The following is a 24,207-nucleotide window of genomic DNA, read 5'->3' as shown; positions in this document are numbered from 1 at the left end:
CTTTGTACTACTATCACCAGACACTGGAGCCATACTGGTTCCAACCCTAACAAAAGCCCATCTGGCCCTAGCCCTGTCCTTACCCTGAGCAAGACTGTTACCCTGTGTAATACTAGCCCTTGAGCCAGGATTCTTACCCTTGGAAAGGGTAGGACTAGCCCAGCCTAAACTACCTGCCCCAGCCTTACCTGGGGACATAGACCATGTATAACACTTAACCTAAACTGAGGTGTTGAGCCAGCACCAGCCCTAACCCTAGCTCATTGCAGCCCTATCCCTACCTGGGGGAGAACCAATTCCAACTCTACACTGGAGAGTCCAAATGGCCTCCATCCCTAGTCCTGGTAACCCCACCCTTTCTAAACCTCACCTTAGCCTGGGAACAATGACCATCCTCAGCCCTAATCCAGGGACCTGTACAACTTGTAACATTAACTCTTTGTAACTCTAGCACCACTTGGGAAGCCCAACAGGTCTGAACCAAGGGAACTCTTCCTTTTGTAACCCTAACCCTATACTGGGGAGCCCTTTCCCTTATAACGTTAGCCCTAGACTAGGGAGCCCAACTGGTCTCATCCTTAACCATAGCCTGGAAGCCTTACCTGTTGCAGTGTTGGCACTAGCATGGAGAAGCTTTAACCACCCAAGCACTACCCTTTCTAACACTAACCCTAGCCTGAGGAAGCACTACTTGAATTTTTTTCCATATGATAACTATGCTTACACCTCTTGTCAACTGTCTGTAATTGACCATCTTGATTATCACTACAATTTTTTTTTCCTGCTAACAGGTCATCTTAATTAATTAGCCTCTTAGAGCTGGTATGGCATCTTCTCTGTGTGTGTGTGTGTGTGTGTGTGTGTGTGTACACACACACTTCTTATATGTTCCATTCTATGCATCTGATGAAGTGGGCTGTAGCCCACAAAAGCTTATGCTCAAATACATTTGTTAGTCTCTGAGGTGCCACAAGTACTCCTGGTTTTTTTTTTTTTTTTACGGATACAGACTAATGCGGCTGCTACTCTGAAACCAATCCTAGCCCAGGGAGCTCTCCCCTTTATAAATCAAACTTTTGCCTGTAGAGCTCAACCAGCCCCGGGCTTCACACTAGCTGGGGGAGACCAGCAAATCCTGGCCCTAAAGCTAGCTTAGGGAGCTCTCCCTTTTGTAGCCCTTACCTAAGCCAACCAGCTCCAATTGTAACCTGAGCCTGAGGAGACCAACCATTCCCAGCTTTACCTCTAGCCTGATGTTCTCCTTTTTGTAATCCTAGCCCTAGCCTGGAGAGCTCTCCTCTTTTAACCCTAACCAAGGGAGCCTGTCTGGACCAAGTCCTAACCTTAGCCCAAGTAGCCACATAGGTCCCAGCCTTAACCCAACCTACTGACCTTCTCATTTGTAACTCTAACTGTCACAAGGGGAACCTCAGCCTTTGTAATGTTAGTCAGAAGAGCCCACCTGGTTCTATCTCTATCCTTTTCAATCCAAAACATAGCTTGGGAAGCTCAACTGGTGCCAGCACTAACCCATAGACTGAAGAAAATTACACTTTTTGTAATCCTAACCTGTGTAGCCATACTGGCCCCAGCCCAGGGGAGCCCTATCAGCCCTAACTCTCTGCCAGCAAACTGAACAATGCCTAGCACAGGGAGTCCTACCCTTTGTTACTCTAACCCTAGATCAGGGAATCTGAATGACCCCAGCCACAACCTTAGCACGGGCAACACTACCTTTTGTAATACTGACTATCAGCTGGGGAACCTTATTGAACTCAGCCCCACCCATAGTCCTGGGATCACTTCCCTTTGTAACTGTAAGCCTAGCCTGGTGAGCAGTACCAACCACAGCCCAAACCCTACCCTGGGGACCACAATTGGCTACAAATCAGGAAAGATACACTGGATCATTATGGTAATGTAACTAGCAAAAGCAGACACAAATGAAGACTATAGACTACATCTATGCTTCAGGCCACTGGTGATGATGATTTCCCTTCTCTTTGAAAACTTGAATGCCACCATTACTCCTTTTTTGAAGCCACATTAAAAAAAAAATCCAAGGTACTATTTTTAAGTAATTTAAAAAAGCAGCCTTGAAGGGGATCTTAACTCAGAATATTGTCAAGGTTTATCAAAGATAAGTTGTTAAATCAACCATTCAGACTGCCTTTTCATATCTTATCTCCTGCTATCTTGCAAATGACTGTAAAATCTATGCACATTGTTGAACACAATAGATTAATTTAGCTGATAAGGGAATTTAGTAAAAGGGCATTGCATTATCTGAACAGAACAGTTAGATCAATCATTTTGTTAGTCAAAGATGCTGTGTTAAGAATAATGAATTACCCTAAATTTCAGAATGGGAAAGAGGTGTGGGTGTTTGAAAAGTCTTTTTCAATATTCTGAACAGCAGAAGAGTTTGCTGACAATTGAAGATGTACGTAAGAAATCAATGTAATCTGTAAACAATTAGTCAAATGTTTTACATAAGGAAGTTACTGAGTAGCCATTCTCAAGTTAAAGGGGTAGAGGAGACAGTATATGATTCTCCAGTGGCTGCATAATTCCATTGAGACAGGTGTTTAGTGCATGTCCCCTGTCACTTCTAAGTGAAGGGCTGGGCAGACTGACAAGGCTGATTCCTTTGTGTGAAGGTTTAGTCCTGCCCTATAACCAGGAGCAAGCTATAAAAGCCTCAGCTGGGAATCCTGTGTGACGTAATTCCACATTGCAAAAGTGAATTAGTTGATGCAGCTGGTTTTCAGCCTTGAACCCAGGGTGCCCTTAGAATGCATGGGCTGGGGAAGTATATTTAGGGATTGAATCAATGCTCATTAAAGTCAAGTGAGATACTCTTGATGAGGGCTTTTGCATCTTGTACTACTTACAAATGTGATAGGCTTTTTGGAGCATTTGATCCTCTGTCTCTTTCCAGTGGGGGTAGGAGATACATTTTGAAGACCTGAATTAAAGGGACAAGTGTTGGCACTGTGGACATTTTGTGCATGGTTTCACCAAGCAAGACATATTTAGGAAAGTTGGGTCCACATCCTCAGGTGGTGTAAACTACAATAGCTTTATTGCCTTAATTAGGGCTGTACTAACTTATATGAGCTGGGGATCTGGGCCTTGGTCTCTAACTGTTTTAGTTGTGCCCTGTCTGCTAGCTGGCAAAATCCTAATTGTTTTGTTTAGACTTGGTGGCTGTGTTAGGCAAAACCATATCTTGCTATAATTAAGTTTTGGACACTAGAAAGCATGTAATTTTTTTGTTTGCAACCCTTTCATATCTCTTTCACTTGGGCTTAAAAATCACTTAATTTTATGTTTGTTCTTAGTTGTACTGTGCAGTACTGAGAGAGCTCACGTGGGGTTATACACTCTCCAAGCCAACAAGCTGTTGTGTGTACTGGCTCTTTGGAGACCGAACCTGCTGTTACCTCTGTCAATGCCCAGTCAGAGGATCAGGATGCTGCAGGGTATATGGTTTTGGGGAAACTCAGGGCTGGGTTGTTGGGGATCACCCTGCAAGGAGCAATTGGACTGGTGGAAACCAAGGTGAGACCACTGTGTTGTGAGCATGTTTCTGGGCTGTCAGGGCTCTGATCCAAAGTTGCATAGCACAGAGGCACCCATGGTTATAGGGTAGGCAATTACAGAACCCTTTATTGGTCAGGGGGAACCACCAAGACATCACAGGCTGCTTGTTTATTTCTCAATGTACCAACATGTATTCAATTTACAAGTACAGATCTCTTGCTCCCACAAAAAATGCAGCTCAGCAAATTCAGTCTGGACTCCAAGAACCAGTTTGGGTTCTTTCCATCTTGCACATTAACACCAGTAATAAAAAGCTCTGCAAGGCAAATGATACCCTTTTGTTAGACCTGTGGAGCTCTGTTGCCTTCAATGGATTTGGCATAGGTGTGATTAAACCAACTGCAAAATTATCTTAATATAGGAGATGGAATAGAATTTGCAGCTCATTCAGTCTTTGCTGTGTTGGTTTTGCAAAGTTAGCAGGCAGTATAAAACTTTACACTGAATTGAGCATATATGGCTCTCAATGCACAGCAGTAAGGGCATCTGGTGCCACTGACAGTCACTTTCTAGAGTAGAACTGCATTTTAATGTTTTTTGTATCCATAAATCATTTTCTTGTATATATTCACATCTCCTTATTTAGGATCTCTGAGGGACTATGAATACTAGATGTTGGACTAACTGGCCAGGTCTTTCTCTGTGGTCTTAGTTTTTATAGTTGTAGACTACAGGACTTTTGCTTTGTCCATATGGAATATTATTGGCCTAAATTAAGCTATGTAAAATGCAACCAGATCCCATGGTGGTAATGCTTCTGATTTGAGGATTAGAGTGGATTTTTTGTTCATGCATGAACCATATCAGCTTGTGTCCAAGGTCAGCCAACTGGGTATTTCCTTAATATTTTCCATTAGCTTATATGCAAAATACAGTAATATATAGTTTGGGTACAATCAATAAATTAGCAAGTCTGTAGACATTCAGATCATATCTAATTTATGCTTTGAATAAAACAAAATTAAAGGGGATAATCTATAATATAACATTTACCTCCCAAGGACTGAAGTTGTACTGTAGGCATGAGACATAAAGTCAGTCACTGATTTATTTATTTTTTTCCCCCCAGGTAGAAATAAAAGGTTTAATGTGCTTATAGAGTGAATTAACCCCTCCTTTCTTTTCATCCCAATAACACAAAATATTCTATTTGTATGATTTATGTATGCTTTAAGTTAAATGACCCTTTAAATAGAGAGCTCTCTGTCACTCTCCCAGAACAGCACCTTCGAGATTCCAGAAAGTTGCTTAGTCCAGGCTGTTGATACTACCCCAGGATATTTCAGCTCTTATACTTGTTGCAGGGTTTCTACTAGTGCCTAGCACACACTCTTGGTACTTTAAAAATAGTAGTTATTACTGGCTCTAGCCCCACAAATTCTCGAATTCAGCAATCAGACCCCAAGCCTGGTGGCTTGTTTTGTTTCAGCCACCTGCAGGCTCCTGGATCTCATTACAGGGCTGAGGCCAGAAGGTTGTGCACCTTCTTTTAAAGGGCTATCACTTCTCTTCAGTGATTGTCCCCCAAACCTTTACAAATGTACTGAATTCACAGTGAGAGGTTTCAGTACAACTGTATATGGCTTGTTTTTAAAATTCAGGCCTTGCCATACAAGAAAATAAATCTGAGCTAATAAAAGGAGAAGCATTTTGCCATATCCCATCTAATGAGCTGATCCAGCTTACCTCTTCTTCCACTCCCAACAGCTTGTTCCCACTTCTCACAGCCCCAGGCAGCAGACCAGCTCCATGAGGTTTACCTGGTGATTTAGTGTGACTGGAAAAATTTAAAACAAGTTTCACTCCCCAATTGCTGTCTGTATGATAATACCCGTCTCCCAGCCTTTGACGTAAGTGTTTCTTTTCTCTCTCAAGATAAAACGATAGAAAGAGGTGCTAGGTGTCTTAGGACACAGAATAGAAGGTGAGATGCACTCACAGGAAGAATGTGAGCAAATTCTTTTATGCAACCTGGTTTATTTTCATACTGCCTTTTGGATGCTGCCACACTGCCAATGCAGAATTGCTCTCTACAGTATATTCTTGAATACTCTCCCCATTTTAATGTTAAATGACTCAAGTGATGGGATTTTCTTTGCTCCCCAGGGAGGCTTAACAGTCTTAATCATAAGAAACTTCCACCCCTTACCCCTTCAATATTCAGCCTGAAACTTCCTTTGCTCACAACAAAATTATGCATACTCTAACCATCATCAAGCAGAGAAAATGAAATGCTGCAACTAATTATAGCAACCCAGTCCTAGCAAAAAGCTGCAATAACAATAAGCAGTAGTAATATATGTAAAGTATCCTCCTACATCCTGGAGACAGACTGCAGTGTAGCATAAAAGCCAGAGAAGGAGCACAGTTAAAATGAACCCTTATTAGGACTCTCAATAATATATTGTATTATGTATACAATGTCATTTTTCTACCTATTCTGTACCTTCAGTGTGACTGCAAAGTAGTTGTCATGGATAAATATACTTCATGTTTTAAAGTGTGCCTCAGGTCTAGGTAAAGAGGGATTGAAATGTTCATAGTTGAAAGCACTTATCAAATTAACAGAAAACAAGGAGAGAAGGAGGAATAGAGTTATTTAAACTAATTTCCTAAACAGCAGCAGCAACATTACTGAGACAGAATAACATATGAAATAGAGAGTCAGTTAAGGAGGTGGTTTGCTGAGGGTGGTGATTTCAAGAGGTGTATGCATGTGAAAATGTATGCTATATTATGGGTAGACAAATTGACTAAGCTTCAGAAAAGTTTCCAGGTCTTTTATGCTTGAATCCCCATCTACCTCTACTTGTAATTACAGCTGTATTATGTGTGTGTGTCTCTCTCTCTCTTTCTCTAGTAACCTAGAAGCACTTTGACCCATTCATTCTAGGATGCATCTACAGCATGATTATTGAACTTATTTCACAACATCTAGTGACAAATGCATTTGATTGAGTTAGAAGCAACTGGAGACTTTGCTCAGCAGTATCCTTTGCTGCAATACAGATGTTAGTTGTCTGCACTTCAAGCAGGAAGAAAGCTTGACACCATGCTAATCCTCAGGATCTTGCACTATCACTCAAGTCTTGCTGTGGAATGAAAGCTGCTATACAATTTCTTTTGATGATCTTAGAGAGACAAGGTGAGTGAAGTAATATCTTTTATTAGACCAATTTCTGTGGGTGAAGCCAGGGACGGCTCTAGCAATTTCGCCGCCCCAAGCACGGCAGCACGCCGCAGGGGGCGCTCTGCCGGTCGCTGGTCCCGCGGCTCCGGTGGATCTCCCACAGGGGTGCCTGCGGATGCTCCAATGAAGCCGCGGGACCAGCGGACCCTCGACACACCTGTGGGAGGTCCACCGGAGCCGCCTGCCGCCCTCCCAGCGACCGGCAGAGCGCCCCCCATGGCATGCCGCCCCAAGCACACGCTTGGCGTGCTGGGGCCTGGAGCTGCCCCTGGGTGAAGCAGACAAGCTTTTGAAATTACACAGATCTTCTTGATTTTTTTTTTCAAAATACTAAGTGCTGTCATAATACAGTACATTCGGAAGTAGAAAAATGTTTTTCTCTGAGGCACAACATTATCACTATACCATCTTCATCAAAGGTAAAAAATGTCACTTATACAAGACTAGAGATGTGATCAGATAGCACTATAATAGTGCATTAATTAATGATGGATTATAGTGGAATTATGATAGGAGATGTAGTCTGATATCTGTATTACTTCAAATTAATTTAGTTCTGATTAATATTATAGAAACAGAATAAGAAAAGGAACATGGTGATACTCTCTGGAGATATTTAGGCCAGAAACTACAGGTTACAAAACTGATTTTGATAAATGGTGTAATATAAGGCTGAGAAACTAGGTTAGGTCAATTAGGTTGAGATCAATGTTTCTGCTTGAAATTTAAACATATACATAAGTGTTTGTGGCTGGTAACTATAGATTCTTTGGTGCATAATCTCATCCTCTGTTTTTGCACAGCTCATCACAATGTGACCCTTGTTCTGTTTTGGGTCACTAGGTGCTGCTGTATAATAAATAAATAACAATAATAAATGCTTCAGCATGCTGCCAGTTACCTTGGTTCCCCCCCCCCCCCGCCCCGTTGTGAGAACTTACTTTCTGTATTTTTATGTTCAATAACTTCCTAGTCTTATGCCATCTATTTGTGCTTTTCAAACTGTACCTTTTAAAAGGCACTGCTGTAGAGTAGGGACCAAAAAGCTAGGCAGCAGTTCTGAGAAAAGGACCTAGGGGTTATAGTGGATGAGAAGCTGGGTATGAGTCAACAGTGTGCCCTTGTTGCCAAGAAGGATACCGGCATTTTGGGCTGTATAAGTAGGGGCATTGCCAGCAGAACGAGGGACACGATCATTCTCCTCTATTCGACCTTGGTGAGGCCTCATCTGGAGTATTGTGTCCAGTTTTGGGCCCCACACTACAAGAAGGATGTGGAAAAATTGGAAAGAGTCCAGTGGAGGACAACAAAAATGATTAGAGGACTGAAGCACATGACTTATGAGGAGCAGCTGAGGGAACTGGGATTGTGTAGTCTGCAGAAGAGAAGAATGAGGGGGGATTTGATAGCTGCTTTCAACTACCTGAAAGGGGGTTCCAAAGAGGATGGATCTAGACTGTTCTCAGTGGTACCAGATGACAGAATAAGGAGCAATGGTCTCAAGTTGCAGTGGGGGAGGCTTAGGTTGGATATTAGGAAAAACTTTTTCACTAGGCAGGTGGTGAAGCACTGGAATGTGTTACCTAGGGAAGTGGTGGAATCTCCTTCCTTAGCGGTTTTTATGATCAGGCTTGACAAAGCCCTGGCTGGGATAATTTAGTTGGGAATTGGCCCTGCTTTGAGCAGGGGGTTGGACTAGATGACCTCCTGAGGTCCCTTCCAACCCTGATATTCTATGATTATAAAAATAAAATCTCCCCCCACCCCCCAAAAAAAGCTTATTTGCAAAGACCAAGGACCCAATCATGCAAAGATGCACATGAGACTACTTATTTGAGTAAAGTTACTCATGGGCATAAATGTTTACAAGATTGAGCCCTTGAAACAAGATTTGATTAAGCTGGCATGTCATCCTGGTAGCTGGAACAACTGTTTCTTGATTATTAATTTCTTGTTTTAGAGTCCAGTAAAGGGCAAATGGCTGGTCTGCTCAGTATCCTGCCAATGCCAGCTGTAGTAGACGCTTCAGAATTTTAAAACCATGGGATTTCATTTGTTCTGTTTGTCATAGTTCAAGGCAACTTCACCTAGGTTTCCCTTCAGTATCCACAAAGGATACCCACAGTCAGGCTTCCAGTTGCCCAGCCATTGCTTTTCTGGGTGGGGACTTGCATTTCTCTCCCTTCTGATTTTCCAGGCTGTACAGTTCCCTGCCTTCAGTTTAATTCCCAGCACAGATAGGCTGCCCAAGGCCCCCTGCTTGCTTTCTCTTCAGAGCTGGTAAACAGGTGTAATTGCTAGTTATAAGGTACCACGCAGCACTTCCTATGCAAGCCTGCTTTATTCTTAAAGTAAAAAAGCATTACAGAGAAAACATATTAAAAACATTAAAAGAACCTAGACACTACTAGATACCACCCAACCCTAACATGGATTCTGGCAGGAGCAGTTCTTCAATGCCCCACCCAAGGGGAAGTCCCTATGGCTACAAGCTCATCACAGGTTCAGCTCAGAACAAGCATCCAGACTTATGAGATCTCAGAAGGCCCAGTCCTTCCAACCCTTCTCTAAGGATTGGGGCCCTCCAAGGACCAAGGGTCCTGTCCATTTGCTAGATCAGGATAAGGCCTTGAGGAAATTGAAAACCAAGCTATTTATCCCAAAATCCTTTTTTTTTTGTTTGAGTTTCTTTTTGTTTTCTGTCAGTGATCCTTCAAGAATCCCATTGGAACAAGTATATGCATACCTTTCCAGGGGGTTGGCTTCTCTGGAGATGTCACAATCACCTAATCACTCCCTGCTGCTCTCTGATTTAATCTTCCCATGAAAATACATACGGTAACACACACATAGTTGCACAATTAATACAATGGACACCAAAGGTATCAACGCTAATTCAATAAGGTTTAATTTAATTCAGTAACCTTTATCTTAATTCCTTAAGGTTTGTTCAGGAAATTCAGTCTGTCATACAAATTCCAAAAGGAGATCACACAATAACCTTATTATATGTTTATAAGAATCCTTCATTTTCAGTGCTTCCATTTAAGCATTTTCACTTTATTCTTTTATGGTTACTATATATATCTATATCATATACACCCACCTTTTTCATATATGATTTTGCATTAGCTATAGTATTTTGTCTCTTGCTGTCTGTATCCATCTCTTTCCTGTTTCTTATAAAAACAATGCAGAAACTGGTACATATTTAATAACATGCCTTTTTAGAATCATAGATTATTAGGGTTGGAAGGGACCTCAGGAGATCTAGTCCAATCCCCTGCTCAAAGCAGGACCAATCCCCAAATCCCTAAATGGCCCCCTCAGGGATTGAACTCACAATCCTGGGTTTAGCGGGCCAATGCTCAAACCACTGAGCTATCCCTCCCCCCTGTAATAACAAGTTGCTTTGTGTTGTGTATATAAAAATGTTAATAATCTAACCTAATTGGATCCATTTTAAATGCAATACAGAATGTTAGAATTAAACAGCTGGCAAACTGTTCAAAACTGAGGGAAACAAGTCACAAGAATCACTTTCATTTTATATGGAATCGAATTGCCTTTGAAAACCCCTTACATGTACTATAAGATGCACTAATTACATCAGTGCAATAGTTATAGTTGAACCGGCACTTTCTTTCATGCCCTGACTTCAGGCACTTAAACAAATTACACTTTGGGTTGAAATGTTTTCTGCTTGTTAAGTTTAAGGTAAATGTCTTGGTAAAATTACGTTTAAGTTATGATGTTTTTCACATTGGGTGCTTCAAATAATACAATGCAGCAGGAGCGGCTGAAAGATATATTCTTTGTAAACCAAAGTTTAAAACTTCTGTAAAGCAGGTTAGCACATGGACATATAGCGTCTGTGACTCAGGGGCGGCTCCAGGCACCAGCGCAGCAAGCGCATGCCTGGGGCGGCAAGCCAGGGCGGGGGGCGGCCTGCCGGTTGTCGTGAGGGTGGCAGTCAGGGAGCCTTCAGCAGCGCTTCTGCGGGAGGTCCGCCGGTCCCGCAGCTTCAGCAGCAATTTGGCAGCGGGTACGCTGAAGGGGCGGGACCAGTAGATCATCCGCAGAAATGCCATCGAAGGCTGCCTGACTGCCGTGCTTGGGGCGGCAAAAAACATAGAGCCGCCCCTGCACGTGTCACTCCAATACATTCTTAACTGCAGAGCTCTGGATATATGTGCATGTATTTGGAATGGTAAATATAGAAATAAATGCAGCAATGTTTATTTCATTTCTTAGATATCAGACGGTCCATATGAAGAATGCATTTGAATTTTGTACATCAAAACCCTGGACATAAATGCTGCTTATTTTCCTTATAAGTTTGTGTAGGTGTGGAGCTTGTCTAGCCTAGGGCTTGTTCCTGCTCCTATTAAAACTAACAACAAAATTCCTATTGATTTTGATGGAAGCATGACTGGGCTTTTATGGTTTTCCTGCAAGATGGAGCCATCCCAGGGAGATCAGTAACACATTTTGAGTAACACGGTTTTAAATCATTTTAGATATATTTCAAAAGAAATCGGTGGCAAAAGGCACTTAAGATGTTTTAGTAATGCCAGGCTGAATGTCAAAAAAAGCTAATAAAACAACCAGCTTTAAATCTGTAAGACAGGAAAAACATCAATATAAATGAAAGCCCAATAATGACCAACATCATTAATGATCTGGTCACATTGGAGGTGTTTAAGTATTTGCACTTCATTTATAAAGTATTATTTATGGAGACCTAATGGAAGTGTTTTGCATGGAAATATCTGAGGCCTAGACCCCTTCCTCCAGGAAGGTAGGGTATTCCTTGCATTGCTTGAGGAAAAACATGTATGGCTACCAAACAGCACTAATAGACTTTAAAGAGAGTCCCATTTATTTTTCCTAAGCCAGAGGGTAGGGGGCCACAGTATAGTTCCTCAGTGTAGTGGAAGGAAAATAAGGACTGCTTTGCATTCCAATAGTATAGGTCTGAAAGTTCTTGTGTCTAATATAATGAGTAAAATGCCATAAACAGACTCATTCTAGCTCTACTCGAGCCAGTGCGCTAAAGTGGTTCTCAACTAGGGGTACACACATCCCTGGGGGTACACCAATTCCTCTAAATATTTGGCTAATTTTATAATAGGCTACACAAATAGCATTAGCAAAGTCATTACAAACTAAAATTTCATGCAGACAAAATGAGAAGGTAAGCAATTTTTCAGTAATAGTGTGCTTTGACACTTCTGTATTTCTGTGACTGATTTGTAAGCAAGTAGTTTTTAAGTGAGATGAAACTTGGGGTATGCAAGCAAATCAGAATTCTGAAAGAGGTACAGTCATCTGCAAAGGTTAAGAATCACTGCACTAAACATTGCACCTTGGGCCAGTTGCCCAAATTCAAGTCTGCTTGACTCCCTGGGTCCAAGCCTGGGTGGGTAACCCAGGCTGCCACTCTTGCCATAATATCCACACTGCTATTTTTATCCATGCTAACTTGAGCAGAGCTAGCATAAGTCAGTCTAACTGGGTGGGGAGGCATGCTCCCAGCTGCTGCATAGACAGCCCTGAGTGATGAGGAGTCTCAAACCTGGTCTGTGTTGCTTAGGACTATGTAAAATTTTACACCCTGAACACCAGTTAGGTTGACCTAATCCCAGTATAGATGCAGCTAGGTTGATGGGAAAAGAACCTAGCTATCACCTCTCAGAGAACTGGATTAACTACACTGAAGGGAAAAAATCCTTCAGTCTATGTAGGACATGCTACACTATGGTGCTACAGCTGCAGCACTGTAGCTGTGCTGTTTGTTGTGTAGACCTGTCCCAAATCCCATTGACATGACTTTCAGTGTGAGTAGTGCCAGATTTTAAAAGTTATAGATCGGCACCAGGTTGGCTTTTCAAAAGTACATAGGTCCCTACCTCCCATCAATTTTAGGGCCTTTTGAAAATTCCACCAGTTGCCTTGCTGCATCTTTAGGTCCTAAATAACTTTAAAATTGTGCCCTTAAGACTTAGCAACCAAATGACTTATATTCCTTTAGAAAATGTTACCCACTATCTCTTCTTGTTATCTACAGAATTTTATCATTTGTACTTTTAAAATACCGTATTGTGACTTTTATTAAGATCATTTAAAAAATGTAGGTCTATAGTTCATTAGCAATCCATTTCATTCTCTCTGGTTGTTTCTGAAAGAATAGCCTGACAAATGCATTTAAGGTATTTGGATTCTGGGGCTAATAAAAGATTATATCTGAGGACTATCTGATTGCCGGTATTTCTCAAAAGGTAGGGAATTTTATTCTAAAATAGAGACTTGACAGGGACTCCTTCAAACTGCCATAGAATTGCTTCAAAGCATTGATATTATCTTCTACCAGCCATTAAGTGTTGTCAGCTCTGAATCTGAAAGCATATTGATCTGTTGTCTGTATGCTGCACATGCTGGACAGATCTGTTTTATCTTGAGAATACAGAATCTGATTTCACTTCATTTTCTTGAGACTGGCCATGCATCCAAAAAGGGGCAAAACCCCTCCCCTGCCAAGTAATTGGGTTTTCCTGGGACATTTGGCATATAAATAATATATTAAAGAATAGGAATAATTAATCTGCTTTTAATAGTAACAGTATTTCAATTAGTGGGCTGGCTTAAATAATTCTATTTTTTTTCTACTAATACATACACTTTGTTCATTCATGCTACTAATGCTATACAATCATTGTTCCCAGCCAGACTAGTTCATTAGCCATAGCTAATGATTAGGTTAGGCCAAATCTTATCTTCAGGTTTTGATTTATTTTATTGTCCCACTTTTGGTTATCCACAGTGTACATACACACACACAGACACAGACAGACAGAGTTTACATATAGAAACAGTTATATCTATAGTAACAAACTCTGTACCTGATTCTGATCTCACCAGAATCAAGTCATCTACTTACACTTCAGAGATTTCCAATCTAATTGTAGTAGGGTAAACTGCATACTGTGGATGTCACGTTGCTACAACCCATGTATAGGAGCTGTAAAAACACTCAGTGGGGGTTTCCTCTGCCACAGGCATTGTGTAAGGCCACTTTAAGTAGCCCAACACAGATCCCCTTTCAAGTCCTCGTGCCCCCAGGGGTGAGTGGGAGGGGGCATGTCAGAAGTGGGCCCAGAAAGCTACGGGCATTCTGAGCAGAACTGCCACCCCCTAGGAAATTGAAGGTGGAAGCAGTATCTAGAACAGCCTCCTGAACTTGTTTATGCTGGAATTGGAAAGGTGTAAGGGTAGCTTAGAGCCACCTTTGTCCTCCCTGTCCCAAGGCAGTAAATGATATTGAAGCACAAAACCTCCTCTTGTCTTTTCTCTGTGCTTTTTAGATCAGAAGATACAGGCTGCTGCTTTTTCTACTTCTCTGTAGTTTGCGGGGGAGAAGGCAGAGTGGGGGAGAATTTAGGAAGATCCCATGTGGTGATAGTTGGCAGAATAGGCTGTATATCATTATAATGAGAGCTAGCGAGCCATGAAGAACTACTGTCTGTTTGAAACCAGCAGCCTGAGTAAAGACCCTTTACTGTATATTCATTACTATCAAATACTGAGTGGTCTCTACTGAGGAGGATACTGCAGTGTTTGAAAACTCTCTTGTTTTTTCTGCTCTTACATAACCTTTACAACATGCAACCAGTATGTCCATGTTCTGGACATTGTCTTACTAAAACAGGTATTTCTAATAATTGTAAAAATGAGCATCAGAATTTCTACATAGAGTTGCTTTAAATATAAACCTACTGTAGAACTGACATTTCTCAGATTGTATGCAGTGTCAGAGCCATGATGGTCCCAGGATATTAGAGAGACAAGGTGGGTGAGCTAATACCTTTTATTGGACCAACTTCTGTCAGTGAGAGAGACAAGCTTTCGAGCTATACAGAACTCTTCTTCAGGTCTGGGAAATGTACTCCTTGTCACAGCTAAATACAAGGTGCAGCAGATTGTTTAGCCTAAGTAGTTAACACATTTCAAGAGACCATTCAAGGTGAAATGGCCCATTAACATATCTCCAATCACATGGGGGGGGGGAAGATGAGAAAAATCTGGGGTTGGGGTTGGGATGGGGGCAGTTAGTGGATTATAGATTGTTGTAATAAGCCATAAATCCGGCATCTCTGGTCAGTCCATGGCTTTTAGGGTATGTCTTCACTACCGCCAATGTAGCCCAGGCCTTAGTGTCTAGCATAGTTATGAATTTAAGCTCCAAGGCTTGTCTTTTGAAGATATGTGCAGGTTTTCTTTGAGGATGAGTACTGATAGGTCAAATACAGAGTGATTGCTTTGTGAAAAGTGTTCACTCACAGGTGATGTGGTGTTTTCTGTCTTATCATTTTCCTGTGTGAATTCATTCCAGAGCATAGAGATTGTCTGGTTTCACCCACATAGTTGCTGTTGGTGCATTTAGTGCACTGGGTAATGTAATAGGCGTGTATAGGATCCATGGATCTTGAAAGGAGTGTTATGGGAAGTGTTGATCTCTTCCCCCCCCTCCCCCCCCCAAAAAAGTACTGGTTATACAGAAATTAACTTAAAACATTCTTTTAAAAGTGTAGGCAAAAGATAGGAGATGCAACATCTTTGAATCACTGCTTGTGTGTTAATTTCTAGTTTCCTTCTGGGTTGCTTTCTGTATTGTGGTTACTGTGTTGACCATTAAAAGGAAGCTAAAATATGTTTAAAAGGTATTCTCTAGACTCCAGTGGGGCTCCTCATTACTCAGCATTTGGAACATGTGCCAGCAAAATTGTTGGGAATTGATGCCCTTTTGCAAGGAAGAGGCTTTTTCTCTGTTCTGATATTCATGTCCTGTCTGTGGGCTCAGACTGTAAGAGCTGTAATCTTATACCACTTGATGAACAGGGAGTACATGGGGAATAAATGGAATAATTACTAAGCGGTTTTTAATCCTGGATACGTTAACTTTTTTTGGTTATTATTATTGTATGAGGCTGTTACTGTTCTCTGTTAAGATTTAAGAACATCCCACAACAATGTGTTCTACTGTCATTTCAACTCTCGAATGTCTGGGGGGTGGGAACCTTTCATTTTGATAGAGGCATTGCTTTCATGCTAAAAATCAAGTCATATTTCATGCTAATATGTCCAGACTGATTCAATAGCCTAATGAATAGTAAAAAGTGAGATACATTGATCTAGGTACAGAAGTGACATCAGATCTTTGGACCCTTCAGCTTCTTGTTAGATAAAGGTATTGTGGAGGCAAAGCTCCGTTTCAAAGGAGACGAGGAGAAATGAAACCAAGGAAATGGGTGACAGCATTTTACTGATGGGGATTAGCAAGGTGGTGAACAGAGGTTAAGACAGGGCAGAGGTGTTTTTTTTCCTATTTAAATAATTGCTTTATAAAAATCTTAACTTTTTTCATATGTTAAACTGGATACTAAGGTGGTTTCAGGGACTATGGGTCTCAATCCCTGGTCTACAGCACTCTTTTAGGAGCCATTAAATTCTGAGTTGCCAACAGTTGCTAGAACTAGAAGCTGAACTCTGACAGAAGATTCATCCTGGGATCTGACTGGCAGAATGCTGGGGGTAGTGATTGGTTCCCTGCTTGTATTACAACTGAGCAAAGGAACAGGAAGTTGTCTATGCAACTGGGTTTCCCCTGCTTAGGACAGATTCCCTTGCAGTTCCTTGCTTCTAGTGCCTGACTCTGACCGCCTGGTAACCTGACCTTGCCTGCTTCCTGACTCCTGCTTTGCCTTCTGGTCTGTCTCCTACTCTGACCTGGTATCTGATCTGGCCCTGCTCCCAACTCCTGCTCCAACCAGTAGGACATATCGCTCACATCCCAGTCATGGCAGCTTGCATGGACCACCTAGACCACAGGACTGGGCCTGATGCTGGCAGAATGGAGCTGTCTAACCTTTTGGGAGCATTGGACACACTTGAGTTGGCTGCCCATCTTTAGGAGTACAACCAAGCCCTGCAGGCCCAGGTCATCCAGCTAACCTTGGGGAACCAGCTATTGCACAAGCAAGTCAGACAATTGCTTGCCAAAAATGCTGCAGTCCAGACACACCTCTTGGAGCCCTGTTCTCCAATACATCTGCTGGAATGGTTTGATTGCAAGTGATTCTGGGGTTTTATAAACCAATGCTGCCTCTGGTCAAGAGGCGTAGGACTGAGTGCTACTGATCATGCAAAGGTGAGCCTGATTATTAGCCTGCTGTCTTGGGAAGCACTAGACTGGGCCTCCCTCTTCTTGGAGTGTGACAGCTTGATACAATCGAACTGGGAGCCATGTTGGTGCTATTTGATCCGCACCAAGTTCAAACAGCGGAGGCTGCCTGAACAAAGTTGCGACGGGACAGAGCACGCCTAGTCTCCTAGAGCACAATTCTATCACCTCGTGGCTGATTTGAATTGGAATGAGGAGCGCAGCTGTACCAGTTCTGATGGGGCCTGTGAGAAGAAATTAAAGGTGCTTGTGAGCCTGGATGCCCTCATGTGTCTCACCATCTGTGTAGACAAGAATGAAGAGAGGAAAAAGGGGAAGTCTTGCAACTCTAACCATGTACTGTTACCTCTGTATCCATGCCTCCTGCCAAGCTGATGCAGGTGGATGTGGGCTGTCAATGGCTCATCCCCAGAGAAAAGAAGTGACAATGCCAGCACCATCTCTGCTTCTACTGCAGAGAATCAGGTCAGTCCATCTCTGCCTGCCCTGTATGAATGCCAAGGAACCAGGGAAAAGAACTCCCCCCGCACTTTGGTCTTGACTGGAACACATCTTGAGCTCCAACTGAAGGCTTCCCACTTGCATGCCAGGCCCGCTGCATATACCTGGGGTTCTTCTGCAAACTGCCATCCTACTGGCTGTCCTTGATTTCAGGCACAGTTGACTGCTTCATAGACATAGTGAGAGCCCAGATTTTGCAGATTCCCATGCAATGCAAGGCCACTCCTAACATCATAGAGACTACTGATGGTTCCTTTTTGTTTTCTGGTCCAGTAATAGAGGAAACAACTGCCTTGGAGGTTGTGATTCATGGGCACCGAAGAAATGTTACAATTTTCCATTTCCCCTGATCCTCAGTACCTCCTGGCTCGCCCTCCACAATCCACTCATTTGGTGGAAAGCACAAGATTTTTTGTTTTCCATTGGAGTTTTGTTGGCAGCACTGTTGGAAACTGGTATATCCTGGTCTAGCATCCAAACCTCAAAGATGCAGGTGGGGGTGGCTATCCAGGCAGAACCTTCTCTTGAAGCTACACCTGAATTCCCCTCAAAATACCAAGTCTACACCAATGTTTCTGAGACAAGGAATGCAGAAAGCCTGCCTCCACACCAGGATTATGACTGCCCACTAGAACTGCAGCCAGGAGCAAAAATACCATTTTGGATAAATTTATGCCATGTCAGAACCCGAGCTGACAATGCTCTGAGAATACTTCCAGGAGAACCAGACCCAAGGGTCAATCTCTTGAGGTGGCACAATAGTCCTTTTTTGTTGAGAAAAAAGACAGCAGTCTCTGAATCTGCTACCTGAACTGAGTAACTACTGGGAATCATTATCCACTACCCTGATTCCTAAATTGCTGGATGATGTGTGGGGCTGCCCCTATGTTCACTAAGTTGGACTTCCATGGGGCGTACAACCCCATGTGAATCAGGGAGGGGAAAAAAAGTGGAAGACTTCCTTCCAAACCTGAAATGACCACAATGGATAGCTCATTATGCCCTTTGGGTTGACCAATGCCCTGGCTACCTTCCAGTATTTTATAAATGATGTTATAAGACCTATTGGACCAGTATGTAGTAGTCTACCTGGATGAATTGTTCTCCAACTACCCTGAACAGCATACTGTTCACATCCGAATGATTCTGGAATGGTTAGAGCAGCATGGTCTTTTACACCAACCTCAGTGTGCCTGTGATCACTTCTATGTGGAGTTCTTGGGCTTAATCTTTTTCTGAGAAGGGATCTAGATGGGCACCTGCAAGGTCCAAGCCATGCAAGATCGTCTGACTCACCATTTGGTATGCAACCTGTAAAGCTACCTGGGGTTCACTAGTTTTTTTTATCAACTATTTTATCCTGAATTTTTCAAAACAAGTGAAGCCCCTCACTAGTCTCCTCCAGAAAATGCCTAGTTCCATTGGTCTCCCAAGGCCCAGAATGCATTAAAACCACCCAAACTTGCCTTCACTACCACACCCATATTGGCTCATCTAGATGTTATGCATGCCTTCACTGTAGATGCTGACTCCTCCAATTCATTGATTGTGGCTGTTCCCTCCCAATGACTTGATTCCCAACAAGTGTTACACCCATGTATTTATTACTCAAGGAAGCTCACCTTGCAGAGCTAAACTATGAAATACTGGACCTGCAAGAGTTGCAGGGCTGCAACTATGACCTAATTTTCCTCGAGCAAGACACCTGGGGTCCTTTAAGATCCAATATTAATATGCCACTCTTTTTGGTGGTCCTGGATATGCCCCATGATAATCCTTCATTGCCTCCTGCAATGTCTGTGCCTGCAAAAAGACATGATGCCAAAAGCCATGTGATCTCCTCCTCCAGTCCATGGACACCCCATCTGACCCCTGGTCAGCCATCACCATATACTTTTTTCTGTAGACTTACTGGAGTCCAACAAATTTACCACAGTTTTGATGTAGTGGACAACTTTGCAAAAATGGCTCACTTCATCCCCTGCACAGATCTCCCCTCCTCTTAAGAGAGAGCTCAGCTAGGGATTGCCCAGCTATGGCTTAGCCATGTAGTCCACCTTCACAGCCTTCCTGAGCACATCACCTCTGATTTTGTGTGGCGGGGGTCTCAGTTCACAGCACAATTCTGGTTGTAAGGCCCTGCTCCTGCTTGGGGGTTTGTGTGTATCTCTCCTCTGCTTCCCATCCCAAGTCCAATGGCCTAATGGAAAATTGCCAACCAAATTTTCGAGGAATATCTGCGATGTTATATCAGTGATTACAAGGATGATTGGTCCTCACTTCTCTCTTACCGAGTTTGTATATGATACAGACTGTGTGTGTATAGTCGCCAACTCTGTGGGTGCTCTAGGGCTGGAGCACCTATGGGGAAAAAATGGTGGGTGCTGAGAACCCACCAGCAGCTCCCCACATCAGTGTCTCCCCATTTCCCCCCCCCAGAGCCTCCCACCTGGTGCAGATCAGCCATTTAGCAGCATGCAGGAGGTGCTGGGAGTGAGGGGGAGGAGCGAGGGTGGAGCACGCTCAGGGGAGGGGATTGGAAGGATTGGGGTGGAGGTGGAGTGAGGGTGAGGCCTGGGGCAGAGCAGGGGTCAAGTACCTCCTGAGAAAGGACAGAGTGTGTGTGTGTGTGTGTGTGTCAGTCAGGGGTGGGGGTGGGGTCAAAGCACCTTTTTTTAACCAACTGAGTACCACTCCTGATTCCACTCGCAATTACCTGCATCATCTCCCAAACTAGCCACCTCAGACCTAGTGGAGCAGATTCATCAGTCACAGAAGGAAGTGAAGGATCACATGGAAAAAACAAGAGCAGATTATAAACAGTATACGGACCAGCCTCAACAGCAAGGCCACACATATTCAGTGGGGCAAAAGATATAGTTTTCCAGGGAGCCATCTCTGCACAGACAGACTGGCTTACAAGTTGGACTTTCAGTTCCTTGGCCCTCTTAAGATCCTGCAACAGGTTAATCCAGTCACTTTTGAATTTCAGCAGCCCCACTCTCTACAGATTCATCCGATGTTTCATGTATCTCTTTTGAAATGTTACATGGAAAACTGTTTCCTTCACAGGACCTGTTCACCTCCTCCACCAGTACCAATACTAGGTGTGATAATCATCATCCAAACAGCCCCCAGGGGAGAACAGAATAGAACCCTAGAGAATAAGCAATTGAATCAACTAGTTGTATACAGTCTTTTCGTTGCTGTAATAGTATAAATATGTCAAGGTCTCTTATGAAATCTTGTAACATTATAAACATAATGATCAGTAGGAGATATGTATATAGATGATGGTTATGAATGTTTGCATGTATATGTATAGAAAATGTGTGATTGTAGTGCAACTATACTATCCCCTCATAACAGTGGGTGAAGTAATCACGCAGAAAGGGGCATTGAATCCCATCTTGGCCTGGGGTACCAATGTGCTTAAGGCTGAACCAGGCTTGGTGCCACTAGAGAATCCATCTGTTTCACAGTACGTAGGAGCAGACAGGTTGATGTACGTTTGTTGTGCCAAGGAATTCTGCATCACATGTAGGTGATGCTGCTGAGCTTTGCTGTAGTTCAAAGTAGCTCCAGTTTTATTTACTTGCTTGCTCCATCCCATATATTATGTGGCGGTTCCAATAGCTCATGGTTTAATATCCTCTGCTAAGACTCAGCAGTGTGCTTAATCAACATATGAAATGTAGTCTGGTCATGAATATTAATCAAAGTTGAGCTCTTGTCTCATTGTTTGCTACCAATGAATTGCCACTGGAGCATAGTACATTTGCAGTAACAGTAATAACTGTACTCAGTGACACAGAAACCTAATAGTTTTATAATTTTGACAGTTTTGCTTTTCCTTGCTCATAAATTGAATTGCAAAAGTGAGATTGGAGACAGAGCTCCTGCTGTGTCCCTTTTTAGCTTTCACAGATTATTTTATTTTCTTATGAAATGTTATAAAATACTTTTAAATGATTCCTCAATAAAAACAACTGCAAAGTATTGCCAATGCAGTGGGGTGATATGCACAGTGGTTAACTATCAAATCTGAGCATCAAAGGAGGTAATGAGAACAAGCTAAATGATTTTGCTGGCCTGAGCAGGAGGAATCCTGAAAAAATTCTAAATGGCATTTCAATTTGCTGTAACTTTACATCATACTCACCAACATCTGAACCATTTTTCTTCTCTTGCAATTGGATTTTATTCAGTGTAATTGCTATGGGATATCCAGCCCTACCAGAGAGATTAGTGCTGTCAGAAATGCTTGAGAATGTGATAATGATCAGCTACAAATGGAAACTTGGACATCAATTATGGATATCTTAAAAGCTAGGCATAAGTAAAAATAAGACACCAGTTCTGATCCTTTTCTTCCTTTAAAGAAAGCCTTTACCACCTCATTTTGTTTGAGAATATAGAACCGATATTATTGGACTCCAGAATGCTGTGAGAAATTTTAATTTTGAAAACACATAGTCTAGGAGATGTTTCACACATCTTACGATCTTCTACCCAACTTGATACACATTTTGGTTTGGTAAAGACTGTGCTTGAATTTGGCTAGTAGAGTTGGCCTACCTCTCAGGGCTGGCGCTTCCATTAGGCGACCCTAGATGGTTGCCTAGGGCGCCAGGATTCGTGAGGCAGCATTTTGTGTGCTCCCCATGAGGCGCACGGGAGCTTCTGGTTCCACTCCCATCGCGCCGCGGAAGAAGGACCTTCTGCCGACGTGCCGCAGAAAACAGCATCAGGCAATTGAGCAGCTCAATGACTGCCACTGTCGCCTGCGGCATTTCGGCGGAGGGTCCTTCTTCGGCAGCACGATGGGAGTGGAACCGGAAGCTCCCGCACGCCCCGTGGGAAGCGCACAAAATGCCGCCCCCCCGAATTCTGCCTAGGACGCCAGATACTCTGGCGCCGCTCCTGCTACCTCTTGAACCAGTCTGTCAAATGTGCATCCCATCTGCTATAACTTGTTGATCTTTCAGTGTTCTTTCACTTGATGTCATTTTAACATGCTGCAGCGAAGGATGTTAAGCGCTAAATTCCTAAATTTGTTGCTGAAAAAATGCAAGGGACACCAAGAAAAGAGCAGCGCAAAGGATGGGCAATCAGGAAAAGAAAATGGGAGCTGAAAGCATAGGAATCAAAAGGAGAGTGAAAAGGCAATGATAATTGTTACACTGTCTGGAGTGGTTCACGACCATGCATGCCTACCTCAGGGCAGACTGACAAATGCATGGTCGTGGTATGTTCTATAACTAGATTTCCCCAATGAATGTGAACTCCTGGGCTACTGTAACAGTCTTTACATACAACCATAGACCATCCGCTTAGGCTCTCCAGTCTGTCTTGCCACCCAGGCAAGCTGGACTTAGTGATAAACGATCACTTACACCAAAAATCACAAAATATTCAGGTTGCTCCCAGTCCCAATTGACTAGTCACTTACTCCAGATCAATTTGTACCTTAGATCTCATACCAAAGACAATGTTGGTAGCCAATCCTACAGTAAACTAATTAAGGATTTATTAACTAGGAAAATTTATTTATTTACAGGTTAAAGCAGGCAGCACATATGCACAAATTAGTTAAATCTATGATTCCAAAAGATGACAGAGATGTAGTAATCAGTCAGAGCTGAATGTCTTTTAAGGGCTACGCCCGGTTGACCCTGGGGATCACTGCTTTTTGATTCTTCACACTAGCTCTTGTAAGAGTCCAAACAGCAAAGAGGTATTCATGTCAACTGAATGCTGGAAGAGGGAGATAAAGACAAACCAATGTGACAAGGCCTTCTGCACGTACTTCTGCATGGATGAATGGGGCAATCAACAAAGCTTTTGTCTTAAAGGCATGCTTAATTTTAATAGTCCTCCTGGATGGAGGGCACTCTTTTTCTGTCTGAGTTCAAAACAGGCATTTTTACTATTATAAAACAAAGATAAATTATCTTGTAGCATGGAAGGCAGACATTACAGGTAAGATTAATGCATGCAGCAATTTACAAGCATTTTATCAAATCTGTACACAAAACATTCTTTCAAGTCTAACACCTATCTTGAACAATATTAACATATAGGTGAGCTGGTCTGTTTTACAGCTATGAATTTGTCCGTGCTCAGCTGATGGCTACAGACTTGGCAAGAGCTGGTACCTGGTTTACCAGCATCATAATTAATCTCTTTTGATTGTTAAGTAACAAGCAGTTTTATATTCAGTAAGAAAATGCATACAGCCAAAACCTTCCAGTTAAGGAATGCGGTAGGGTTAGAATACTCATATGCAACAGTTGTATATTTTGAGGTAGCTCTGTCCAAGGCTGTAGAGAGAAGAAGTGGCAGAGGCAGGATTAGAACTTTACAGTTCCATTAGACCATGAGGGCTATGTACATTGTGGGTTTTGTTTTTTACTGTGTAGAAAATACATACAGGCCTCAAATTCATTGTCAGAGTGGCTAAACTTCTATAATGAATTATTAACATTATCCTGTGATAGTTCTGACTTGCAATGTTGTCTCAAATTTTCACATACTTAGACAGAAAAGGGAAGTGATGTTTAGCATAAATTAAACATCTTGGTAGAACCTCAAACATTTGCTTCCTTATAAGTATCGAGGCTGCTATTCAGGAAAGCACTTAATCACATGGTTACATTTATGCACCATG

General features: G+C 42.5%; 1 long non-coding RNA gene across 3 annotated transcripts in view; it reads left to right on the top strand.

Moving 5' to 3' along the window:
• LOC120405520 overlaps positions 1–24,207 on the top strand; it is a 112,553-nt gene that overhangs the window by 6,146 nt on the left and 82,200 nt on the right. Inside the window, exons 2-3 of one of the 3 annotated variants that reach the window (XR_005598639.1) lie at positions 5,314–5,456; positions 6,467–6,751. This is a non-coding gene — a long non-coding RNA (uncharacterized LOC120405520). Of the gene's footprint in view, positions 1–3,344; positions 3,565–5,313; positions 5,457–6,466; positions 6,752–24,207 lie in introns of all 3 variants that reach the window. The other 2 variants (XR_005598638.1, XR_005598640.1) reach the window with 2 other exon arrangements.

The sequence above is a fragment of the Mauremys reevesii genome, linkage group 5 (assembly GCF_016161935.1).
Source record: "Mauremys reevesii isolate NIE-2019 linkage group 5, ASM1616193v1, whole genome shotgun sequence".
NCBI classification, from domain to species: domain Eukaryota; kingdom Metazoa; phylum Chordata; order Testudines; family Geoemydidae; genus Mauremys; species Mauremys reevesii.
The sequence above is the reverse complement of the archived record's forward strand: the minus strand, read 5'-3'. Positions and strand labels throughout refer to the sequence as shown.